The sequence below is a fragment of the Hordeum vulgare genome, chromosome 6H (assembly GCF_904849725.1).
Source record: "Hordeum vulgare subsp. vulgare chromosome 6H, MorexV3_pseudomolecules_assembly, whole genome shotgun sequence".
Taxonomy (NCBI): Eukaryota; Viridiplantae; Streptophyta; class Magnoliopsida; order Poales; family Poaceae; genus Hordeum; species Hordeum vulgare.
Genome location: NC_058523.1, coordinates 190,412,965 through 190,426,901, shown reverse-complemented (window position 1 = coordinate 190,426,901; position 13,937 = coordinate 190,412,965).

The window sequence follows — 13,937 nt, the reverse complement described above, 5'->3', positions numbered from 1 at the left end:
GCAATGCTTTGTGATTTGGGTGCTAGTGTTTTCGCGATTCCAAAGTCTTTATGTGATATTCTTGGTTTTCATGAGATTGAAGAGTGTTCTCTTAATTTTCATCTTGCGGATTCTACTGTCAAGAAACCCATGGGAAGGATCAATGATGTTCTTATTGTTGCAAATAAGAACTATGTACCCGTGGATTTCATTGTACTTGACATAGATTGCAATCCTTCATGTCCCATTATTCTTGGTAGACCTTTCCTAAGGACTATTGGTGCTATCATCGATATGAAGGAAGGGAATATTAGATTTCAATTTCCTCTAAAGAAGGTCATGGGGCATTTTCCTAGAAAGAAAATAAGATTGCCTTATGAATCTATGATGAGGGCAACTTATGGTTTGAGCACCAAAGATGACTATACGTGATTCCATGACCTTATGCCTAGCTAAGGGCGTTAAACAATAGCGCTTGTTGGGAGGCAACCCAACGAATCTATCATTTTTCTTTCTGTTTTGTGTTTTCCACACTTTCATAATTCTGTTATGATTGTGTTTTCTGTGTTTCCTTTGCGTTTGTGCCATGTAAAACCGTTATGATTAGTCTTGGGGATGATCGTTTGGTCATGCTGGAAAAGACAGAAACTTTATGCTCACGAAAAGAATTTTTTTTTTCTGTGCAATATTTTGAGTTGATTCATTTTTCTGCTGATTTCTACGCAAATTCTTCAGACTGTCGTAATTTTGCAAAATGTTTGAAGTACCAGAAGTATACGAAGTATACAGATTGCTACAGACTAGTCTTTTGTTAACAGATTTTGTTTTTGTTGAGTTGGTTGCTTATTTTGATGAAACTATGGATAGTATCAGGGGGTATTAGCCATGGAAGATTGAAAATACAGTAACCCAACATCAACATAAGTTGAATTTAAGTTTGCTACAGTACCTAAGGAAGTGGTGATTTGCTTTCTTATACTAATGATATCACGAGTTTCTGTTTAAGTTTCGTGTTGTGAAGTTTTCAAGTTTTGGGTGAAGTTCTTATGGACAAAGAGATAAAGAGTGGCAAGAGCTCAAGCTTGGGGATGCCCAAGGCACCCTAAGTTGATTCAAGGATGCCGGAAAATCCTAAGCTTGGGGATGCCCCGGGAAGGCATCCCCTCTTTCGTCTTCAATCCATCGGTAACATTACTTGGGGCTATATTTTTATTCACCACATGTTATGTGTTTTGCTTGGAGCGTCTGGTATCGTAGGAGTCTTTTATTTTTTTTGTGTCACAATCTTCCTTGCCGCACACCTAGATAGAGAGACATGCACTCACTGTGATTTTGTCGAGCTTCACTTATATCCTTTGGTCAGACAATTCAGCTCAATTATGTTTCACTTCTATCTTTTAGAGCATGGAAGTGCGTGGCGTGGTAGTTGATCTATCCTATGAAAGTAGTCTCAAAAGGGGTTGTTATCCAAAGGGATATGAAAACTTTCACCTTCATGTGCATTGAGTAGTTAGAGAAGTTTGATTCATCTCAATTAGTTTTGAGTTGTGGTTGTGGTAATATTGAAGTTATACTAGTAAGGTGTTGAAGTTAGTGATTCCCGTAGCATGCACGTATGGTGAACCGCTATGTGATGAAGTCTGAGCATGATTAGTTTATTGATTGTCATCCTTTGTGTGGCGGTCGGGATCGCGCGATGGTTTATACCTACCAACCCTTCCCCTAGGAGTATGCGTTGAATGCTTTGTTTCAATTACTACTAAAATTTTTGCAACAAGTATATGAGTTCTTCATGACTAATGTTGAGTCCATGGTTTAGATGCACTTTCACCTTCCACCATCATTATCTTCTTTAGTGCCGTGCAACTTTCGCCGGTGCATAAAACCCACCATTAGCCTCCCTCAAAACAGCCACCATACCTACCTACTATGGCATTTTCAAAGCCATTCCGAGATATATTGCCATGCAACTACCACCATGACATGTGCCACCACTTCTACATTGCCATTGCATGATCATAAGATAGCTAGCATTTTGTTTCCATTGATGTCTATGCCATGCTAGATCATTGTCACGGTACACTACCGAAGGCATTTCATATAGAGTCATCATTGCTCTAAGTTTTGAGTTGTAAGTGTGATGTTCATCATTGATGGAGTATTGTCCCATGCGAGGAAATAAAAGAGGCCAGCGAAGCCCATTTACAAAAAGAGGCCAAAGATACCCACAAAAATAAAATATAAAAATATAAAAAAGGAGGCCAAAGAGCCCACCAAAAAAATGAGAGAAAGAGAGAAAGGACAGTGCTACTATCTTTCCACACTTGTGCTTATTAAGCACCATGATCTTCATGATTGAGAGACTCTCGTTTTTTCACCACCATATAGGTAGTGGGAAATTTTCATTATATAACTTGTCTTGTATATTCCAATGTTGGGCTTCCTCAAAATTGCCTTAGGTCTTCGTGAGCAAGCAAGTTGGATGCATACCCACTAGTTTTCTTTAAGAGCTTTCACATAGTCTTAGCTCTAGTGCATCATTTGTATGGCAATCCCTACTCATTCACATTGATATCTATTGATGAGCATCTCCATAGCTCATTGACATGCCTAGTCAATGTGACCATCTTCTCCTTGTTTGCCTTGCAACCTCCACCACACTCCATTCCACTTATAGTGCTAAAACCATGGCTTATGCTCATGTATTGCGTGAGAGTTGAAAAAGTTTGAGAAAGTAAAGGTGTGAAAACAATTACTTGGCCAATACCGAGGTTGTGCATGATTTAAATTCGTTGTGCAAGGATGATAGAGCATAGGCAGACTATATGATTTTGAAAGTTCATGATTACCTTTTGGCCTTGTGCAGGGATAACTTTCTTTTGGCCTTGTTATTTTGAAAGTTCATGATTACCTTGCTAGTTTGCTTGAAGTACTATTGTCTCAACGTCAATAGCAAACTATTGTTTTGAATCTAATGGATCTGAACATTCATGTCACATAAGAGGAGTTAAAAAGGACATCTATGCTAGGTAGCATGAAAGCATCAAAAATTCATTCTTTATCACTTCCCTACTCGAGGACGAGCAGGAGTTAAGCTTGGGGATGCTTGATACGTCTCAAACGTATCTATAATTTTTGATTGTTTCATGCTGTTATCTTGTCAACTTTGGATGTTTTATATACCTTTTATATCTTTTTTGGGACTAATTATTAATTCAGTGCCAAGTGCCAGTTCCTGTTTTTTCTGTGTTTTTGACTCTTTTCTGATTTGATTTTGGAACGGAGTCCAAACGAAATAAAATCCCTGAAATGAATTTTCCCAGTACAAAAGAAGATCGGGGGACTTTAGGGCCAAGGCAGGAGGCCCACAGGGAGCCCACAAGCCCTATGGCCGCGGCCAGGGGGGCCGCGGCCACCAGGCTTGTGGCCTCCCTGTAGGTCCCCTGCCCTAGCTCTTTGGCCTATATATTCCCTAAAATCCCAAAAAAAATCAGGGCATCCACGAAACCAATTTTCCGCTGCCGCAAGCTTCCGTTTCCGCGAGATCTCATCTGGAGACCCTTCGCGGTGGCCTGCCGGAGGGGACTTTGGAGTTGGAGGGCTTCTACATCAACATAATTGCCTCTCCAATGACTCGTGAGTAGTCTACTTCAGACCTACGTGTCCGTAGTTAGTAGCTAGATGGCTTCTTCTCTCTCTTGGATCTTCAATAGAAAGTTCTCCATGATCTTCATGGAGATCTATCCGATGAATTGTGGATTTGTGATCAGATTATCTATGAATTATATTTGAGTCTTTGCTGATTTCTTATATGCATGATTTGATATCCTTGTAAGTCTCTCCGAGTCTTGCTTTTTTGGCCAACTAGATCTATGATTCTTGCAATGGGAGAAGTGCTTGGTTTTGGGTTCATACCGTGCGGTGACCTTTCCCAGTGACAGGAGGGGTAGCAAGGCACACATCATGTTGTTTCCATCAAGGGTAACAAGATGGGCTTTCATTATAGATTTGAGATTGTCCATCTACATCATGTCATCTTGCTTAAGGCGTTACTCTGTTCTTATGAACTCAATACACTAAATGCATGATGGATAGCGGTTGACGTGTGGAGTAATAGTAGTAGATGCAGAAAGTATCGGTCTACTTGTATTGGACGTGATGCCTATACGTATGATCATTGCCATAGATAACGTCATGACTTTGCACGGTTCTATCAATTGCTCGACAGTAATTCGTTCACCCACCGTCTACTTGCTTTCATGAAAGAAGCCACTACTGAACACTACGGCCCCTGGGTCTACTCACAATTATCGTCTCAGCTTTTACTTTTACTTTGCTTTGTTTACTTTTTGCTTTCAGTTCTCACTTTGCGAACAATCTATAAGGGATTGACAACCCCTTTATAGCGTTGGGTGCAAGCTCGTTTGTGTTTGTGCAGGTACTCTGGACTTTACGAGATTCTCCTACTGGATTGATACCTTGGTTGCCAAACTGAGGGAAATACTTACTGCTCCTGTGCTGCACCACCCTTTCCTCTTCAAGGGAAAAACCAACGCAAGCCCAGTCTCCGTCAACGTGCCAATTTTTGGCGCTGTTGTCTGTTGCCGTAGCAGGGTGGAGCTTGGGAAGCTCGCCGTGGTCAGGAAGAGGAGAGGATGGAGGGTGGAGGGGGCCTCTAGTGGTGGTAGCGGTCGGTTAGTGGAGGAGGCCTAGGTGGCTGGGATTTAGGCGAAGATGGCCGGTGGCCATGGCGAGCAATTGAGGCGGTGAGAGCTCCCTAGGCCCGGGCAGGTGGTTAGGCAGGGGTAGGGGAGGGTGGTGAGGGCGATGGAGAGCTTGGGAGGATGCGGGGAGGGCTATAAATAACCACAGCGAGATCGTCGGATAAGCTCGGTCGCGGTGGCGATCTTAGCCGTGCACTGGAGCTTGTAGGCGAGCTGGCTGTCCGTTGGGGCGTCGAGAGGCTTTGAGGAGGGATGGAGATGGCTCAGGAGAGCTCGGGATAGCTCGGGGAAGAAGACGACAATGGCGGTCATGGACAGAACAGGGCGGAGCTCGTCGCGGTGTGGTGAGGAAGAATCTGGAGGGGGAGAGGGGTCCAGGAGCAAGGATACGACAAGGGGAAGCCCCTTGACATGATGGGGCGCCGAATGGGCGAGGAAAAGGTCAGAACCAAGGGTCCCAACTGCCAGAGCACGCGCACGGCATGCCAAACGCATGGTCACCGCGTGAACTGGCGCACTCGATGCACCCTTGCATGCATCATGATGTCTAGCAGCAAGTCCTTATTGGGAAGGTTCCCTCTGAGGAGATAAATCACCAAAAGGAGCTAAGAATGAATGTGAGGATTCACTAGAAGTTTTCTGCGGCAAACTTGGCCACATCACTGTGATCAACAGGAAGGTGATAAGAGCCAAGTATGATGTGTGGGAGGTTTAGGGTAGGAAGGACTATTATCCTGTGAAGTTTGAGAAGAAAAGGACCAAGATTCAATATAGTTGCTTTGCAACTAACCAATCTGGGCCAAAACACATATTTTGATGTGGCACTCACATAACAACTGATATGGAGATGAAATTTGGAGGAGATGAGTTATTTAGGCATAAAGATACTGTATAAATTTCATACCATCTGGATAAACCAAAGTGGTACTTCCTTCACACAACATCCCACTGATCAGAATCTTAGAGAAATAGCTGGGGAGAAATGGCTAAATAAAATGAGATCAAATTTGGTGGAGAGGTGTTTTATAGGTAGGAGAATGTCCTGGTAAAATTTCAGAAATTATGGAGTAACATAAAGTATAGTTGCTTCACATCCAAAATAATGACCAGAGACAAGGATTTGATGATGTGGTCACACAGTTGATGGGGTGATGCTCCAATTTGGTGGAGAGTCACGATTTGAGCATATTGAGATCATGGAAAAATTTCAAATCATTTGCATACCCTTAGCTAGTACTTGTTTCACAAAGCTTCCCGTGGATCAGAAACTTTGGAAATTTGCCAAGAAATATTTACTAGCCAAATTAAGTTGAATTTTGTTATGAGGCAATCATATGGATAGGAAAGAGTGACCACAAATTTTGAGACCAAGCAAGTAGATAAAAAGAGTACTTGCTTCACAACTTGACAGCTAGGGAAGAATCAGAAAAGGAATATTTGAGGAATATTTTTGAACATGGCAAGGAAAGATTTTGTCATATCTGAGGAAGATATGACCCAAGAGATTTATAAGAATTATTTGGGTATTTTTGGAATGATAGAAATGTGGGTTGCTTCACAACCCAAAGCAACATGGTTATTCCTTTAATAGAAAAAGGAATATTCCGATGGAAAAGATTATTGGGATTGGCTCAAGATGGAAATGACAAGGTCTTGGGATGGTTTGGAGGTTGGCAAGTCACTAGGGAAGAGAAATCAAGGGTGATCCCTTTAGGTTCCAAAACTACCAAGCCATAGAAAAGCAAATCCAGACCATAATCAAAAGAAAAAGAAATGGGCAAAATCCAGGGTGTTACATACCACTCTGGTGCGGAACGTGTCCTTGTGGACCTTCGAGGTTCAATATCAACTTGATACGAAGTTTCATGATCATCATCATTAACTTCTTCTCTAGCCGGTGTATGCACCTCAGAAACATTTTTCTTGTGCTGCGCTACTCTCCGGTTCGTGAGGAGGTACAATTACCTCATCAAGTACTATTTTCCTCCCACTTACTTCTTTCGAGAGAAACTCTTTCTCTAGAAAGGATCCGTTCTTGGCAACAAAGATTTTGCCTTCAGATCTAAGATAGAAGCTATACCCAATAGTTTCCTTAGGGTATCCTATGAATAGACATTTTTCCGCTTTGGGTTCGAGCTTCTCAGGTTGAAGTTTCTTCACATAAGCATCACAACCCCAAACTTTTAGAAACGACAACTTAGGTTTCTTCCCAAACCATAATTCATACGGTGTCGTCTCAACGGATTTAGACGGTGCCCTATTTAAAGTGAATGCGGCAGTTTCCAATGCATATCCCCAAAATGATAGCGGTAAATCAGTAAGAGACATCATAGATCACACCATATCCAATAAAGTGCGATTACGATGTTCAGACACACCGTTACGCTGCGGTGTGCCAGGCGGCGTGAGTTGTGAAACAACTCCACATTTCCTTAAGTGCGTGCCAAACTCGTGACTCAAATATTCTCCTCCACGATCAGATCGTAGGAACTTTATTTTCTTGTCACGTTGATTATCTAGCTCACTCTGAAATTCCTTGAAACTTTCAAAGGCTTCAGACTTGTGTTTCATGAAGTAGACATACCCATATCTGCATAAGTCATCAGTGAGGGTGAGGACATAACGATAACCACCGCGAGCCTCAACGCTCATTGGACCGCATACATCAGTATGTATTATTTCCAACAAGTTGGTTGCTCGCTCCATTGTTCTAGAGAACGGAGTCTTGGTCATCTTGCCCATCAGGCACGGTTCACATGTGTCAAATGATTCAAAATCAAGAGACTCCAAAAGTCCATCTGTATGGAGTTTCTTCATGCGCTTGACACCGATATGACCAAGGTGACAGTGCCACACGTATGTGGGGCTATCATTATCAACCTTACATCTTTTGGTACTCACACTATGTATATGTGTAACATCACATTCGAGATTCATCAAGAATAAACTATTGACCAGCGGGACATGACCATAAAACATATCACTCATATAAACGAAACAACCATTATTCTCAGATTTAAATGAGTAGTCATATCACATCAAGCAAGATCCAGATACAATGGTCATGCTCAAAGATGGTACTAAATAACAATTATTGAGGTTTAAAACTTATCCCGAAGGTAGATGTAGAGGTAGCGTGCCGGCAATGATCACATCGACCTTGGAACCATTCTCGACGCGCATCGTCACCTCGTCGTTTGCGAGCCTCCGCTTATTCCGCAGTTCCTGTTTTGAGTTGCAAATGTGAGCAATCGCACCGGTATCAAATACCCAGGAGCTACTACGAGCGCTGGTAAGGTACACATCAATAACATGTATATCATATATACCTTTGACGTTGCCTGCCTTCTTGTCCGCTAAGTAATTAGGGTAATTCCGCTTCTAGTCACCGGTTCCCTTGCAATAATAGTACTCAGTCTCAGGCTTGGGTCCTTTCTTTGGCTTCTTCCAGACAACTGGTTTACCGGGCGCGGCGACTGCTTTGCCGTCCTTCTTGAAGTTCTTTTTACCCTTGCCTTTCTTGAAACTGGTGGTCTTATTCACCATCAACACTTGATGTTCTTTCCTGACTTCTACCTCTACTGATTTCAACATTGAATACAACTCCAAAATGGTTTTCTCCATCCCTTGCATGTTGTAGTTCATCAGAAAGCCCTTATATCTAGGTGGAAGCGACTGGAGGATTCTGTCAATGACCACGTCATCCGGAAGTTCAACTCCCAGCTGAGTCAAGCGGTTGTGCAACCCAGACATTCTGAGTACGTGCTCACTGACAGAACTATTCTCCTCCATCTTACACCTGAAGAACTTGTCGAAGACTTCATATTTCTCGACCCGGGCATGAGCTTGAAAAACTAGTTTCAGCTCCTCGAACATCTCATATGCTCCATGTTGCTCAAAACACCTTTAGAGCCCCGGTTCTAAATTGTGAAGCATGCCGCACTGAACTATAGAGTAGTCATCACGCAGGAACGGGAGGGTTACCTAGCGGCACATCAAGGACATATGCCTTCTTGGAAGCCATGAGGATGAGCTTTCAATTACGAGCCCAGTCCACATAGTTGCTTCCATCGTCTTTCAGCTTGGTTTTCTCTAGGAAAGCGTTGAAGTTGAATGGGACATTTGCATTGGCCATTGGATCTACAATATTTGTAAAGACAATTTTAGACTAAGTTCATGATAATTAAGTTCATATAATCAAATTATTTAATGAACTCCCACTCAGATAGACACCCCTCTAGTCATCCAAGTGATACATGATCCACGTCGACTAGTCCGTGTCCTATCATCACATGAGACGGATTAGTCATCAATGGTGAGCATCTCCACGCTGATCGTATCATCCATACTTCTCATGTTCGACTTTTCCGTCACCCGTATTCCGAGGCCATGTCTGTACATGCTAGGCTCGTCGAGTCAACCTAAGTGTTTTGTGTGTGTAAATCTGGCTTACACCCGTTGTATTCGAATGTTAGAATCTATCACTCCCAATCATCACGTGGTGCTTCGAGACAACGATCCTTCGCAACGGTGCACACTTAGGGGAATACTTATCTCAAAATTTTAATGAGGGATCATCTTATCTTTTCTACCGTTGTTCTAAGCAATAAGATGTAAAACATGATAAACATCATATGCAATCATATAGTGACATGATATGGCCAATATCATCTTGCTCCTTTGATCTCCATCTTTGGGGCACGCATGATCAACATTGTCACAGAAATGACATCATGATCTCCATCATTGTGTCTTTGCGAAGTCGTCTCACCAACTATTACTTCTACTACTATAGCTAACGGTTAGAAATAAAGTAAAGTAAACATATGGCGTTGCATCTCATACAATAAATTAAGACAAGTCCTATGGCTCCTGCCGGTTGTCATACTCATCGACATGCAAGTCGTGAATCCTATTACAAGAACATGATCAATCTCATACATCACATATGTAACATCACATCCTTTTGGCCATATCACATCACGTCCTCTAATTGTTGTTGCAATTTTTACGTGGCTGATTTGGGTTTCTAGCAAGAACGCTTCTTACCTACATGACAGCCATAACATTGATATGCCAATGCTATTTACCCTTCATAAGGACCCTTTTCATCGAATCCAATTCGACTAAAGTGGGAGAGACAAACACCCGCTAGCCACCTTATGCAACAATTGCATGTCAGGCGGTGGAACCAGTTTCACGTAAGCGTACGTGTAAGGTCGGTCCGGGCTGCTTCATCCCACAATACCGCCGAAAAAAGATTGGACTAGTAACGGCAAGCAATTGAAAAAATCATCGCCCATAACTTTTGTGTTCTACTCGGATGCCACTGTTGGGGAACATAGTAATTTCAAAATTTTCCTATGCTTGACAAGGATCTATCTTGGAGAAACCAGCAACGAGCAAAGGGGTAGAGCATCTTCATACCTTTGAAGATCGCTAAATGGAAGCGTTACTAGAACGCGGTTGATGGAGTCATACTCGTAGCGATTCAGTTTGCGGTGGATTCAGATCTAAGCGCCAAAAATGGCGCCTCCGCGTTCAACACACGTGCAGCCCGGTAGCGTCTCCTAGGCCTTGATCCAGCAAGGAGAGAGGAGAGGTTGAGGGAGAGCTCCGGCAGCACGACGACATGGTGGCGATGGATCTGCATGGTACTCTGGCAGGGCTTTGCCAAGCGCTACGGAGGACGAGGAGGAGGGGAGGTAGGGCTGCGTCGAGAGAGGAATATCAATTATGTGTGCAGCCCCAAAACCCCTTGGGTTTATATAGGAGGAGAGGGAGGAGGGTGCACCACCCCTAGGTGGTGCGGCAACCCTAGATGGGAAGGGCCGGTGGCCAAGTGGAGGAGGGGTGGCGCCCTAGGGTGGGCTTGGCGCCCAAGGCAGCCCCCACGCCTAGGGTTTGCCCCCTTTGGCCCTCTTTTGCACCTTGGCCTAAGGTGGGAGGCGCACCAGCCCATCTAGGGGCTGGTTCCCTTCCACTCTTGTCCCATGTAGCCTTTCGGGGCTGGTGGCCCTTCCCGGTAGACCCCTCGAACCCTTCCGGTGGTCCCGGTACAATACCGAGGATCTGAAAAACTCTTCCGGTGATCAAAACTCCACTTCCTATATATGAATCTTTACCTCCAAACCATTCCGGAACTCCTCGTGACTTCCGGGATCTCATCCGGGACTCCAAACAACCTTCGCTAACCACGTATATTATTCTTATAATAACCCTAGCATCATCGAACCTTAAGTGTGTAGACCCTCGGGTTCGGGAACCATGCACACATGACCGAGGCACCTCTCCGGTCAATAACCAACACCGGGGTATGGATATCCATGTTAGTTCCCGCATGTTCCACGATGATCTCATCGGATGAATTACGATGTTGGGGATTCAATCAATCCCGTATGCAATTCCCTTTGTCTTCCGGTATGATACTTTCCCGAGATTTGATCGTTGGTATCCCTATACCTTGTTCAATCTCGTTACCGACAAGTCTCTTTACTCGTTCCGTAACACATCATCCCGTGGCTAACTCCTTTGTCACATTGAGCTCATTACGATGATGTTCTATTGAGTGGGCCCAGAGATACCTCTCCGTCACACGGGGTGACAAATCCCAGTCTCGATTCATACCAACCCAACACACACTTTTAGAGATACCTGTAGTGCACCTTTATAATCACCCAGTTACGTTGTGTCGTTTGATACACCTAAAGAACTCCTACGGTATGCGGGAGTTGCACAATCTCATGGTCTAAGGAAATGATACTTGACATTAGAAAAGCTTTAGAAGACGAACAACATGATCTAGTGCTATGCTTAGGATTGGGTCTTGTCCATCACATCATTCTTCTAATGATGTGATCCCGTTATCAATGCCATCCAATGTCCATGACCAGGAAGCCACGATCATCTATTGAACAACGAGCTAGCCAACTAGAGGCTCACTAGGGACACATTGTGATCTATATATTCACACATGTATTACGGTTTTCGTTTAATACAATTATTGCATAAATAATAGACAATTATCATGAACTAGGAAATACAATAATAACCACTTTATTATTGCCACAGAAAACACCTCAAAGTTATTCTTTCCGATCAATCTTTCCATGAGTGTGTACTAAGATAACAAGTTTCCCTTTCCGATCGATCTATGAATAGTTCGTACTAAAATAACACCATGACAAATTCATATTTATAATACTCAATCCAACACAAAGAACTTCAAGGAGCACACCAAGATTTCTATGAGAGAACATAATATGAAAATGTGCAATCTACCCCTATGCCTAGATTACCCCAGTGTCACCTTGGGAATCCGCGAGTTGATGCCACAACATATCACTACTAGGAAAAAGCCTATACACAAAATCTTAGCAATAGCGTGTGTTAAAACAAAGCGCTACTGCTAAATAATAGTAGCGCGTGGCGAACAAGCCCACTAATGCTACCCAAATAGTAATAGTGTGCTCAAATAAAACGCGCTGCTACTATGACTATTCTAATTGTTGGTGCGAGGCTTGGAGTAGTAGTAGCGCTCTTCTCAGAACCGTGCTACTACTAAGTTTTACAGCAGTAACACGTTTTTAAATAATGCGCTATCACTAAGTACCTATAGCGCTTGCTGGGTAAGGGCGCTACTACTAAGTTTTACTTTCCCCTACACGTGGGCGTCCCTTCCCCCATTCCCCATTCTTCCTCGCCGCCCCTGCTCCAACTTCTCCCTTGCCGCCCCTGCTCCAACTTCTCCCTCATCGCCCTCAACTTCTCCCTCGGTCGCAGTCACCGGAGCCGTGCGCCATCGCTACCACCAGAGCCGCGCGCCCCCGGAGCCACCATCGTCCGCTCCTCGCCGCCCCTGCCTCCCGCGGCGTCACCAGAGTCGCCTCGCCGCCACCGGAGCCACGCTCCACGCCACCGTCTCCCCTAAGCCACCCTCAACACCCCTGCCTCTTGGTAAGCCCCACCCCTCCTCTCTAGGTGATTATTGTGCTCAATTGCTATATAAATATGACATTTAGAAGATAGAAACGTGTGAAGTTTGCAAGTTTCTCACTTGTGATGTTTAGAAGATGGCAACTTGTGAACTTTAGAAGATGACAACCTTTGGTAATTAGGACATGATAACGTGTGATGTGTCTGCTCACTACTTTTGGGAGTTGAACTTGTGCTATGACCATTGCTTTTGGGAAGTGGATCTTTTGAAGTGTAGTGAAACACTTCAATGTAACTTGGCTGGAACTTGTGATATGGCTAGAACTATTACTTTGTGACATTGTTCTTGAAAACATCATTTCGTGACTTTATGAATGATGCTTGAAACTTGCATGCATCTATCTTATTTTGTATCTGTATACTGACTGGGGTTGCTTATTTTTACGCTGATGGGATTAACCGAAAATGCTCCAATCTATTTTTTATTGTTATTATTGTTGTGACCAAATGTTCTTACATTTATTAGATCATGCTATATATGTGATTTTTGCCAAGTAATCTCACCACTCTAGCACTAAGGTGATTCTAACCACACCTAACCTAAGGCATGGCTACCAAACAAACAATTTGATTTTGCCACACATTGTGGCAAGCCACAGGTGTGGCTTGCACCTCACCTTAGGCGTGGCATTTGGAGTCTCCAACCAAACAACCCAAGTGGCCTTTTGTTGTTTCTAGGGAATGAAGCTGAGTGGCCTATGTTTTGCCAGAATGTTGATTCATTTCCGTTCTGGCAAATTTGCCATGATTTGTGCTAAAATCTAGGACATATCGAGTGCACGGGTTTGCTACACCAGGAATGAGTCAACGTTCCTGGAAAACATAGGTCTTTTTTTATGTCATTATTCATTTTATTAGGTCTAGAATTAATTGACTGGATTTAATTGTAGGAAACATGGCTAGCAACAATGAAGGACAGGGTTCTGGTGATTGCAACGTCTACGAGGCGGCATACACTTATTTGAACCTTCTCGACGAGCAATGGTCGTTGCAGGGCCCACCTATTACATCCGAGACTTAGACCAACTTCGAGACCGGCGCCAAGACTGGCGCTAAGATCGAGACCGACACCAAGACTGGTGAAGCCGGTATAGAACTAAAACCGAAGATGATCCGATGCCCAAACAAACTCATCACTACTAGATTGGTGGTCAAGTAGGTGGACTCCGACAATTTTGAGCCAAAATTGCGTGCGGAAGCGCGCGCGTGCTAGAACAATCAAATAGGTTGCATCCTACG